General features: G+C 39.6%; 1 long non-coding RNA gene across 1 annotated transcript in view; it reads right to left on the bottom strand.

The window, feature by feature from the left end:
* Positions 1 to 330: 330 nt before the first annotated feature.
* The window catches only part of LOC116480319 (uncharacterized), an 82,230-nt gene continuing 72,881 nt past the window's right edge, over positions 331 to 9,679 (bottom strand). The window contains exons 2-3 of the long non-coding RNA XR_004251257.1: positions 3,846 to 4,009; positions 331 to 2,994 (exon numbers count right to left, since the gene is read on the bottom strand). This is a non-coding gene — a long non-coding RNA (uncharacterized LOC116480319). The remainder of the gene's footprint in view (positions 2,995 to 3,845; positions 4,010 to 9,679) is intronic.

Below are 9,679 nucleotides of genomic sequence, written 5' to 3'. Positions count from 1 at the left end.
CCTTTCAGTTCCACCACCCCACTCAGGCCCCCAGCTCCTGGGCTGGCCCAGGCCTGCTGCTGTGTCCTGTTGCATGGGGTGGCCACCCAGCACCAGCAGAAGGCAGGAGAGCTATAGTGTTACAGCAGCTCTGGCTCAGAGAATCTCAAGGTCTAAGTCCCCAGAAGGGTCACTACTCATCACTCCCACAGTCAAGGAGTATGTCACCACCTGCAGCTTGGCAGGCTGGCCGGGAACATGTTACAGCTTCTTTCCCTCCTGCCATTCAGCAGGTCTTGAGTTCTTGTCCCAGATCCAGGAAGAATGAGGTTATGTGAATAACTGGAGGGTGAGCAAGGCAGAAAGGAGCTTCACTGAGTGACAGAACAGCTCTCAGCGGAGTGCATACCCGAAGTGGGTAGATCCTATTTGCAGGCGTGTCATCCTGATGAGTGTCAGAGTCTGACTGAGTCTGGGGTTTTCATGGGCTCAGAATGGAGGAAGTACATACTGCTTGGTCCATGGGCAGTCATTTGTGGGTCTAGAAAAAGCACCATCAAATTGGCTGAAAGGCATCAATGAAGTTTTCACTCCAGGTCACAGACTGCAACTGGAACTGGCAGCCAGGCCCCCATGCTTCAAGCTGTCCCTGGCTTGAAGGTGAGGTTTCACCAGGGACCCACCCGTTCCCACCTAGGAACATGTCTGCCTCTCACTGCCATCAACATGCCATCCACAGCACCCAGGCTGTCCGCACTAACGGGTGTCCACAGGCCCACACCTAGCTGCCCTCAGCCCTCCTGGCCTCCCGCACCATCCTTGTTCATTAGCATCCAAAGTTTCAGCCTCAGAAGCAGTTTCCAGAGGGGGCCAAGGCAGTGGGGAGTCTGGTGTATCAGCACTGCCCTGAACACACACACATGACCAGGTCACAATAGCTCCCAGGCTCAGCTATCACAACACATCCACAACTTTGCTCTGCCGTGGAGCAGGTGCCAGCAGTGGAAAGAGGCTAGGGAACAGGAGCAGGCACTTCCAAGCCTGTATGGCAGGGGACTTCCAGGGCCCCTGAGAGCACAGGGATGCCTAGGACTGGAGCCATGACTGGGCAGCTGCAGCTATGCCTGGGAGCACAGGTTCCCACCCCACTAACTCGGTAGCACATAGTGCTCCCACTAGGATCACCTGTTCCTGGCCCCCACCAGCTCTGTGGAGCGCACAGCCCCAGCTACACCTCCCCTGCTGCAGCTGGCATCCTGGCAGTGGCCACTCCAGACAGGCCACCACCACTATTGCTATGATAAAGTTTAATTTATAAATTAGGCACAGTAAGAGACTAACAATAACTAATAATAAAATAGAAAAATTATGACAATATACTGTAACAAAAATTATGTCAATATTTGCATGTTCTCTTTCACTGTCTGTCTCTTAAAACATATCATTGTACTGTACCTGAAACCAAGGAAAGCAAAACTACAGATAAGGGAAGACTGATCTAGTTCTTTACGTTAGTTTTCTTCCCCTTTATCTCTTTCTTTTTCTGAGACTCCCATAGTGCATATATGACTACTCTTCATGGTGTTGTATCAATCTCATAAGCATTTTTCATTCCTTTTTATTTTTTCTTTTACTGAATAATTTCAAATGACTAGTCTTTGAGTTGACAGACCCTTTCTTCTGCTTGATCAAGTCTGCTATTGAAACTGTATTGTGGTTTCCATTTCATTCATTGTATTCTCAGCTCGAAAATCATGGTTTTTTTTAATAATTTCTTTTTGTTGAACTTCTTATTTTGTTCATGTGTTGCTTTCTTAATATCATTAAGTTCTCCATCCGTGTTCTCTTGTAGCTTACTGACTTCCTTAAAACAGTTGTTTTGAATTCTTTGTCAGACAATTTGTGTATCTCCATTTCTTTGCAGTTGGGTACCAGAAAATTATGTTCCTTTGGTGGTACCAGGTGTCCTTGATTTTTCATGTTCCTCAAAGTCTTGCACTGCTGTCTTCACATTTGAAGAAAGAGTCACTTTCTCTGGTCTTTACTGACTGGATTTGAGAGAAATATCTTCAACAGTGAGCATGGCTAGGGAATCTGGGGCTCTCTCAGATCTTTTCTATGGATTCACCCAATCCACACTTCTTGGATGAGTGGAGAAGAAATTCTGATGATCGCGTGTCTTCTCTTAAATCCACAGAACCAAACTGGGTCCTGAAAGCTTTCTGTTTGTTTCCTCTGGGACGGTGCCCTGAAATGCTCAATTTTGTATGCCTCCCAATCCTTCAAAGTTGAGCCTGCTGACTGCATGTACTCAAAAGCTATATGTAAAGGCTCACACTCACCATCTGGAGTGCACATGCAGGCAACTGACTATAGGGGAAAGGGAAGGGGAATATGCACAAAACATCGGGGGCGCCTATGGGCCAGTTGCAGGGAGATGCTACAGATATGGTGTCCCAAGTGGTTCATGGGTGGGCCTCCTGATGGGCTCTGTGAAATGCTTCAAAGGATACGTACCCTGTACTGTGTTTCAAGTCCTGGTTGCTGTGAGTCCTCTCCTTTCTTTCCTGCTACTGCCCTGTCCCAGCCACTTAGCCATGCTAATACCCTCAATATTCTGAGTTGAGTGAAAGAAAGATGGGCTTCTTGGGATGTGCCTCACACAGCTGGAAAAGCTGGGTACTCACTCATTATACTCTCCTTTTCCCCATGGGAGGAATTGCCTGCTGAAGGGAGTCTATCTCGGCACTAAGAAGTGGACCCTGGGGGTGATGCAGGTAATTGTTCTTCTTACTCACTTCAATGCATCTACTCCCAGATATTTTTCTCCAATGGTGTGCTGTTAACTTTTCCATTTAACTCCTAGACTTTGGCAAATGTATTGTCATCCATAGGTGATTGTCAAAATCAGTACACTATGCAGAGATTATGGTAAAACACTCCAATTTCACCATTGTACTGATGTCATTTTTGTCCACGGATTTATATAATCCATATCAAGTGCATCAAGAAAGTCTGAATAAATGAAAACAATAGTTTGATATTTAGCTAGTATAATTTTTGTATAAATAAGCATACTTAGAGAACTTGTTTTTATTTTTATGCTGTCATTTTCAAATGTACATCCTTTGGATCATCAGTTCTGTAGAATATCCCACAAATGAGGACAAACTTGATCTTATAATCAAATATTTTGGAGAAGTTGATTAAACATAATTAAATTGGTTTCTTTATTTTAAGACTATAATATGCTAATGAACAATGTGAATTTACAAGAAAGAATATAGTATGCAATTTTTCTCAATTTATTGAACTTATTTGACTATGGTACTCTGTTTTTATTTTCATTGAGCATCCTAAGAAACTAAAGTTTAACAGACACACATTTGGGGGCAAATGCTTCATCCAAGTCTGCAATTTAGTAACCATCGTAGGAAAGCTGAGGAATACAATCAAGTGGTTGAATGTTTTCAAATATGTTTTGTTTGTAATGTTAGAGTTAGAGATGTCTAGATTTGGTTTATTCTCTTTTCATGTTCTCTAATTACGTAGAAAATCATGGCACATATTTGAAATTAAAGACAAGCCCAATCCCTGAGCTCACTAATTTGTGATTATTTCCTATTGTTTTCCATTGTTTTCCTATTGTTTTCCATTGTTTTCCTATTGTTTTCCTATTATTTTCCATTGTTTTGATTTCTGCCATTTAATATAATGTATTGTGGGTGAAGTGTAAGAAAACATTTTTATTTGGCTCTGGACATATCAGAAGTCACGTTTCTAAATATAATAGGCCCTGTGGACAAAAAAATGAGACAGTATTGTATCTTGTCACAGTAAGTGGTAACAGTTTACTGAGCACTTACATGAAATAGAGTCTCTTTTAAGACCCTTATGATGAGGCATGGTGGCTCACACTTTTAATCCCAGCACACAGGGAGGCTGAGGTGGGAGGATCGCTTGAGCCCAGAAGTTCATGGCAGCAGTGAGCTATGATTACACTGCTGCACACCAACCAGGGCGATAGACCCTGTCTCAAAATAAAATTAAAAAAAAGACCCTTGTTACATGTATTAATTCATCTAATGCTTATGCTTATGAAAACCTTGAAAAGCAAATATTATCATTGTCTCCTTTTACACATAGAGAAATACAGAATTTGAATTCATGAAGTCATCTCCGGAGTTTGTGCATCCAACCACCACATTAAACTAACTTGTATAGCATTAGCTATAGAAATGTAATTATTTTGAAGTTTCTATTCTTGGTACTTAAAATAGATATAATAGCTCACATATGTAAGTGTCTTCCATAGCTGCATATTGAAATACATTTGTCAAATCCTAAAGCTTAAATTTTTTATATTAAAATGAACTCTGACATCTAACTCCGCTTAAACAAATGAAAAGTCATACAAAAGATGCAAGAGGCATCAGTTTCATTCTATATATAAGAATTAATAGAAATGAAAATTTTATTCTAAGGCAAAGATATGTAACTAATTCTTCTTTGTTCAGCATAACTGACATATCCTAAAGAAGTGTTTTCACTGAATACATTGATGTGTGGCTTAAGTATCATAAATTTAAACAAAAAAAAAAGAAGAAAAAACTTAGATTAAAAAGTGGCAGTTAGCCTGAAAATTACTGGTCTCTGAGATGTACCCTTTAATTATTTCTGAGAAGGGAACTTAAAATGAGGAACATTTATTAGTGAATTATTTTTAGCATCGAACTGATCCCTAATGGCTTTCAGAGAAGTCCTGGTTTAACCTTGGAATATGTTTCATTATCACGTCTATGGACAGAGCTCTTTCACAGTGCAGATTGAAACTATAATTTTGAGAAAGAAAATGAGGTAGATATGTTCTATTTGATTAGATCAATCTCCTATATATGGTTAATTTCAATTTTTTGTGACACTTTATGAAGTATTAATAATAATACTAAAATTACACAATCCAAGTTTAATAATATCCAAAACTTACAAGTTCTTTCTCAAGTATATGCAAGGGCATTATGTAATATTTTTCTTGACAATATCTTTGAAATCCAGGCAATTGATAGGTATTATTTTCCATATTTTATAGAAAAAGGATCTGAGTCACAGCAAAATGAAATGACTTATTTAAGGTCAGACAAATGGTTCATGTTGATATCCCATATAGCGTTTTGTTTTGCTTTTTTTTCAAACTCCAGTTCTCCAAGTGACAAATGGAGAGATAAATGTGAAAATATTTTGTGAATTCTTTTTTCATAAATTAACAATGATTTATTTATGTGTCCATCTATTTGTTTGCTTATCCTTCTCAGCCTTAAAGAACTTAAAGATGTTATTAAAACAATAATGTTTATTTTTATAGTCATATGATGAGGCTATAGAAATTCTAAGTGCTGTTGTTTTTCTGAAGGAAATTGTTTGCATTGCATTTACTTTAATCATGATGACAAACCTTGATGCTTGTATATCACACTGTGGGAGGCCGAGGCAGGTGGATCATGAGGTCAAGAGATCGAGACCATCCTGGCCAACAAGGTGAAACCCTGTCTCTACTAAAAATACAAAAATATTAGCTGGGCATAGTGGCGCGTGCCTGTAGTTCCAGCTACTCGGGAGGCTGAGGCAGGAGAATTGCTTGAACCTGGGAGGCGGAGATTGCAGTGAGGCGAGATCGCACCACTGTACACCAGCCTGGCGAGAGAGCAAGACTCTGTCTCAAAAATAAATAAATAAATAACTACAGTTGATTTAAAGAAAACAGGTAAAGGGCCTCTTATTTCTCTAATAGATTTATTTGTGTTAGGGTACATATAATAATCTGATGTAATTGTCAAATACACCAGTAAAGAAAACCAAAACTACTCTAGGTATTCTAAGCAACAAGGGATTCAATAAAGGGAATTCAGTGTTTATGAAATTGTTGGAAAGGCTAGAAGAATTGTTTATGGGCTGGGCCTCTAGGAATTTTTTCTAAAGCAACACAAAGTCACTACTTTGATGCCACCACTGGAACTATTGAGTAGGAAAGCACACCCCAGAACAGTGCCCCAGAGATCAGGAAGCTGAAATTCTACCTACTGCTGCCATCTCCATAGCTGCCTCTAGGACACAGGAAGCTGGAAAAAGGCTACTGGAATACTCTTGCAGAGAAACATATTGTCTTCAGAATCCCAATTGCCAGTAGCACACACCCAAAAGTGACAGGAAGACACTCTTTGTCTAATTTCCACATTCCAAGTTTTGTGTGCTCATCTATTTGGCAAAACCCAATTCTTAGTGAGAACTCTAGATATACTGAAGTCTAAAAAAGTTTTAAGCATTGGAATTTCCATAATACAGAGAAGCACAGCAAAAGGAGAATGGAGGGAGACTGAATGAGACACCATACAATATCTGCCAAACATGAATTAAAACTTTTAGCTATGATTAGCTTTAGACTAGTTTTCATCAATTCTAAGGCACCTTTGGTTGCATAATATGCCACTATTTTATATAGTCCTAAGAGATAAAACTTACGGTCCATTCAATCCTGAAATAGTACTAAGATGCCTTCAGTTGTAAAATGCAGCCAATTTTAGAGATATTAACATGTTAAAAGATGTGCATGTTAGAATCAATGGAATACAGTACACATTTCATGACAGATTGCGATGGTATGGCCTTTTTACGCTGGTGTGCACGGACATACAGAGCAGTTTGCTGTTTTAAAGAAACATTGATAAGTTGAAATAAATTGATATTTCCATTGTAATGGGCATAATGTGTAAAGAAAAATGAGCAAAGGGATAGTAGAATGGTAAGAGACTGAAAGAGATATTTTATAATCTACCAATATACAGATAATTTACTAAGTTAAATAACTGAAAACTACTTATATCTCTTTAGGTCATGAGCAGATTACATTGCAAATTTCCCTAAAAAGTGTAACCCCGTTGAAAAATGGAAAAACCTATTTTGTGGATGATGTTAAAATACATTAAATCAGGCCACCAGGAGTGACTGTATCCTGTCAAAATCACCCAACTACAATTGCTATGCAAAGGATCACCCTTCTCCCTGAGCAGGCCAATGCTTTCACAGGAGGGTAGAGAGCAGTAGAGGGCCAGGAACATGTGCAAAACTGTAACTGGTCAGTTGTGAGCTGACTGGAAACTGATAAGACAACCAAGGCCTTAGGCTAAGGCTCAACCCAGAAGAATACAGCAGGGTCTGCACACAGTATAAGACCCTAGAGATTAATCAAGTGACATTCAGGAGAAGAAACAATCAGTCAACAGTGCTGAGGAAATAGAAAGTAAATAGTCTAAGACTGGAGTTTGAGGTAGACATTTGTTGAGTATCTACTACGTGCCAGGCACTATTCCAGGTGTGTTAGCAAAGGCAGGAATTAGGGTCACATAAGATCAGAGAAGTAGTATTCAGAGACCAGAGTTCTCAGAACAAAGTATATTAGCAGGCCTGACAAATTATTTTGATGATGTCTCTATTATCCCACTTTGGTCTTGTCAAATGAGCCTGCTGACCTGAGATCACAACTTAAAGAGCTACCCCCTCAGTTGCTGAGAGGGCTGAACATGTTCTGCTATCACCAGCAAGCACAAGTGTTTTTTCACAGTAATAATCGCTTCCTGGGTAGCAGCACCAAAATGTCTAGAAAAGAAAAGTTGGCCTGAGATATTTACGGTTCATAATATATTTTGCTGTCAGCTCAAAGATTGCAGATGTCATTTGCCAACAACTCGCTTATTTGATTTATGGAATAATTAATTGTGTGTAAGATAAGCAGTGCACTGAAGACTGGCAGTTATAATTAATAGACCCTTGCAGCAAAAAAAAAGTCTTTATGAAATAGCAAATGCAAGTTCATAGTCCACACTACCAGTGTCTCTCAAATTGCTTTGCTCTTTCTTCAGGTGTAGCCTGAGGGCCATAAGTATAATAATAACCCTTTATATTCATTTCATGTTTTGTAATTTACAAATACCAAGTGATTTCTGACTTGTGCTATTTTGTTAGGCCACTGCAACACTGCTGTTATGAACACAGGGAAAGCATTGTTGTGCTGGGTGCTGAGGAAACAAATCCTGAGACATTAAGTGATTTGCCCAATGCCGCACGGTGTCAAAGCTGAAGCAAATTCAAGCACAATGACTTCCAAGTCTGCTGTGGGTAAGGCCATGTATTGTAGCATGTAAAGAAGAGCACTGCTTCAAACTACCTGGGTTTAAACCCTGCCTCTTCCATGCATCGCCTATGCAAACAAATCTCTCGATCTCCAGGAGCCTCCATTTTTTCACATATAAAAGGGAACAATAAAATTTCCATTGCAAGTTTCTTGTGAGGATTTGGTGAAATAAAGCATAAGAAAGCCCCTCTCTCCTCTGACTGCTTGCCATTCCCTGCCTCCCAGCCCAGCTCACATCCATCATTCTTTTCCACTGCCCACAGCTGCCTGACTTAGCTGGGTACTCAGTTCATCAAATGCTCCCCATAATTCTGCCTATGTCAAGGAAAGATCAGACAGCCTTCAAGTGCGTCCTTTATGACTCCAAAAAAACCCTTGGAAATAATCTAAACAGATCCACTCCAAAAGAGATTGTGCTTCAAGTAAAAATAAAACAATATTTGAGCCAGGCTCATACTTTTCTATGATAAGAAATGCCCCAGTCTAGACATAGTCATGTACAAGAGGCATGGAATTTTGGTCACCATCAGTGCAGTAGCTGTACTTTCATATCTGCCTTCAAGGGATTTAGAGCCTAATGGGAAAGACATATATAGTAACATACATAAATCTTTAGTTATCTTTTTCTTTAACTGAACATGGGAGCATAGCTTCTTCACCTGTTAACCTTAAATCACCACTAAAAATTACAGTTTGAATTTCCTGACAAATGAGGCAGCTGTCCTAATTGTAATAATAACTTCTGTTCAAAATACCAACAGTGCTTTTCTTACTAATTAATGGTAGACTCACCCAATCAAACAGCAATCGCCACTTTCCCTGACATCATTTCTGATTGCAAGTTGCAAGGCCTTTATAAAAATAGAATCTCTAGATCTCACTGTGTCTCTCTCTCCTGGCTGGATTACTTCCTACCTAAATCTTGGTGGAGTGTGTGTGTTTGTGTGTCTGTTTTGTCTGTGTGAGTGCATATATCCTGGAGAGTGGGAATAGATGGTGAATACAACGAGGAGTGTACACAACGGAAACCTAACGTGGAGTGCAGTTCATGCAATGGGTCAAACAGCTCCTGTTTCATTGCTCTCTTTCGGTGCACATTTTCATCGCCATCAGTAACACTTCTTTAGAGCACCACCTCCAAGTATGTGATTTCCTTTCTAGGCTGTGGACCCTCACTGCAGACTCAGCTGCAGAACAGTTTTCCAAAACATTCCTAAGGTAGCTTTAGGTGATATGCTAAATAGGCTCGTCCATTTTTCATCAGAGACCAACAAGCACCAATTTTTCTGATCACGCCTTCATGGAGTGTGGTTTCCTCTAATCAATTTGATCAAATATAACAACTAAAATGAGCCAATCAGAATAGCTCTGCAACTGAAATCAGAAATATCTGCTGTGTATTAGCAAATGAACAGTGTTTAGAGAACTAAACTGATTTGTTTATGGTCTTGTGCTCAAGCCTGTTGAATGGCTTTGGGTACTGTATTATTTGTTTTGAAGCAGGTATAGAAAAGG

Source organism: Hylobates moloch, unplaced genomic scaffold (genome assembly GCF_009828535.3).
Source record: "Hylobates moloch isolate HMO894 unplaced genomic scaffold, HMol_V3 SCAFFOLD_13, whole genome shotgun sequence".
In the NCBI taxonomy this organism is placed as follows: Eukaryota; Metazoa; Chordata; class Mammalia; order Primates; family Hylobatidae; genus Hylobates; species Hylobates moloch.
The sequence above is the reverse complement of the archived record's forward strand: the minus strand, read 5'-3'. Positions and strand labels throughout refer to the sequence as shown.